This window comes from Electrophorus electricus, chromosome 17 (genome assembly GCF_041902795.1).
Source record: "Electrophorus electricus isolate QZ-2024a chromosome 17, ASM4190279v1, whole genome shotgun sequence".
NCBI classification, from domain to species: Eukaryota; Metazoa; Chordata; class Actinopteri; order Gymnotiformes; family Gymnotidae; genus Electrophorus; species Electrophorus electricus.
Window position 1 is genome coordinate 725093 of NC_137513.1, and position 3632 is coordinate 728724.

The 3632-nt window shown below is 34.7% G+C and overlaps 1 pseudogene; it reads left to right on the plus strand.

Moving 5' to 3' along the window:
- The first annotated feature begins 1566 nt into the window (after positions 1–1566).
- On the plus strand, positions 1567–2677 carry LOC113587640 (odorant receptor 131-2 pseudogene; annotated as a pseudogene).
- Positions 2678–3632: the final 955 nt, after the last annotated feature.

Consider the following 3632-nt stretch of genomic DNA (forward strand, 5'->3'; position numbering starts at 1 on the left):
CATTCACGCACCTAATTTTGAAACTGTTCAGTGCATTTCCACAAAAAATAAATAGGATCCAGCACCCAAAAAGTTTGTTCACAGCTGGATCCAAAGAATGGTAGTATTTTCAGCGTGAACTGTGAAATCCAGGGGAGTGTCAAGTTGTAGAGGAAAGAGAAAACACCAGTGTCAATAATAGTTTGCTTTTTGGAAAAAACAAACAGCTGTAACAACAGCAAAATGCTCGCAGGTAATCTATGTACTCTGCTGTCTTGTTACTACTGTTTCATTCCGTTGTGTGTTGTGCAATGCCCTCTGTTGAGGACACATCCTTGGCGCCAATAAAAACTGCTGCTAACACAGCTGCTTCTCTGAATAGCACAAAGGTTCTAAGAAGCCTGAACAGAACCAGTTCAAGAACCAGGGTGATTTTGCTCGAAAAGGGGTACTAGCGCACCAGCTCGGCCCCCTGCTTGTTGCTGGTGGCACAGACTGGACCCTTACATTTATAAAGAAAATTCCTTTAAAAATACTGGTGTGTGTCAGTGCAAATAAACAAATGTAACTTTCAACAAATGTAACTTTCTTTCAAAAGGTAAGAAACAAGAAAGTTGTGGTTTGATGGAAGAACTGCTACTCTGATTACTATTAAAATATGATTTTTCTATATCTCATCACATTTTGCATTAGAATGGAAAATTCACAATGCAATTAAAACCTTTTTCCTTTGAGTAGCAACAGATGCACAGCTGCTTGTCAAGTTTACAAATAATGCAGGTAATTTATAACGTACTTTTCATACACTAACAGTGCGGCTCAAAATGCTTTACAGTACAAGATAAAACATCTGAGAAAGAAGAGAAGAAAGATAGTCAAGAAATAAAATGAATAAAAATGCAACAAATAAAATAATGTAATAAAAGGGGGATATTAATAATAGTTCAAATTTACCCAGGCCAAAAATAAAATGATATACAAGTAATAAATAAGAATTATTTTAAAAATAGTTGTTAAATAATAGAAATATATTTTAAGATTTTTTTGTAAAAAAATCAGTCACAGACATGTGTTCCACATCTTTGGTGCATAAAAGCAAACTGCTCTGTTTGATTCATACATATGATATAAAGAAGGCTAGCACTAGTTAGATCTGAAGCCACGATTTGGAGCATAATCCTCCAGGCACTCAGAGATATGTGAATGTGCTAAACCATTAGATTTACAACTAGTAATAAAATTTAATAGTTAATTCTAAAAGAAACAGGCAACCAGTGGAGTGATGCTAAAATTGGTCTAATGTGATCTTATTTTCTTGTTAATATTCTTGCTGTAGTTTGTCTGCTGTGGTTGCAGGAAAACAAAAGCATTTAGGGGTCAAGGGAACAGTTTCCTAATTACTCTAATTACTCTTTGTTGAACCTCCACTTACAGTTTAAATTCCTAATGGAAATTATGCAAGAGCTTGATAATACTATATGAGTTTTAATGCTGGGTGTTGTCTCATTACATGTATTTAAACAGGCTAAATAAAATTTGGTAAGCATGATGCCTTTGATTTAACTGAGAGGGGAAGAAGAACTTGCTCCTTCTCTTATTCAACGCCACTTGACATGAACTGTTGGACACACCATGAACAACTCGACAACTCAATACGTGGATGTCACAGCAAGGCAGAAAGTACAAGTCATCATAGTTCAGTTCCTGCTGTCTATTTTTCTTTACATCGACACCCTGCTTATAGTGACGTTCTTCCAAAAAGAGTATTTTCGCACCAGCATGCGCTATGTGTTTTTTGTCCACACCTTAATTTGTGACTGGATATATCTATTTATTTCAAATATTCTGCTAATCCTGACCTACTTCAGTATGCCTATGTTTGCTTGGATATGTATCATCCTGCTCATATTGATGTCACTCTTAACCTTCAGCACCCCACTCACGATGGTAGCCATGAGCTTAGAGCGCTATATAGCCATATGTTTGCCCCTGCGCCATGCTGAGATCTCCACCAGCCGCAGGACTATCTACTGCATACTCTTCATCCATGGTCTGAGCTCTATACAAATCTTTGTTGTGCTTTCTATCTTCTTTGCTTCTGTTTCTCACAGCTTCTATATGATGTATAAAGTCTGCATGGTGGAAATGCTCATTGTTCTCAAGTGGCAGAGCTATGTTAGATCTGCTATCTCTCTGTTTTACTTCTTGATCATGTCATGTACTATCCTGTTCACTTACGTTAAAATCGTGACAGCTGCGAAAATGGCAGCATCAGGCCATAAGAAATCCATCACCAAGGGTCGGAACACAGTGCTTCTGCATGGCATGCAGCTCTTTCTTGGTCTGTTTCAGTTCTGGACTCCATTTGTGGAACCAGCTGTGCTGAGCATCAATGTTGAACTGTATGTGTTTGTGAGATATTTTGATTATGTTGCATTTATTTTAGCTCCACGGTGTCTGTGTCCTCTTGTTTATGGATTAAGGGATAAAAAGTTTTTCTCTGCCGTGAAATATTATGTATTTTGTGGATTAAGAAAGAAAATCACACATAGACATACACAAATGTAATTTCAAGTAATAGTTTGCAAATGAATAAATGTTAAAACATTGTTCTCCACTAGAGGAACTCCACCACAGGTTTGGAACAAGTCCATTCACACCTCCACATTCCACTTCCCCCCAAAAAAACATGAACTACTTTCCGTGCACTACTTCTCTTTCACCTTTTTTTTGACCTTCTGTGGCATTTGTATAACCTTTTCTAATAAAAATGCAATATTTCATTGGAGACAAATGAAATTAATGGGTTAATTGAACTGTTTGGTCTTTCAGGCAAAAGCCAGACTGCTTTTGGCAAAGGGACTTCTATGTATATATGATGGTATATTTAGAAAAACACAATAATACATTATACAGTATATACATAGATAACGCAATAATACATTATAAAATATATACATGGATAACGCAATAATACATTATACAGTATATACATGGATAACACAATAATACATTATACAGTATATACATAGATAACGCAATAATACATTATACAGTATATACATGGATAACGCAATAATACATTATACAGTATATACATGGATAACGTAATAATACATTATACAATATATACATGGATAACGCAATAATACATTATACAGTATATACATGGATAACGCAATAATACCTTATACAGTATATACATGGATAACGCAATAATACATTATACAGTATATACATGGATAACGCAAAAATACACTATACAGTATATACATAGATAACGCAATAATACATTATACAGTATATACATAGATAATGCAATAATACATTATACAGTATATACATGGATAATGCAATAATACATTATACAGTATATACATAGATAACGCAATAATACATTATACAGTATATACATGTATAATGCAATAATACATTATACAGTATATACATGGATAAATTGTGCTTCAGTGTTCCCCCAATATTCAGTGACAATGTCCCCTCATATTCGATAAGTATCTTGTGTAGCTGTGCTTGCTTGTGATAAATGGCATTATTGTTTGTTTAATTAAAGTGAAAGCAGATTTGTATTGGTCAGCTTTTGTCAGCTTTCATTCACAGCAATTCATGATAAAGAGGAAGGGTGAAACATTCAG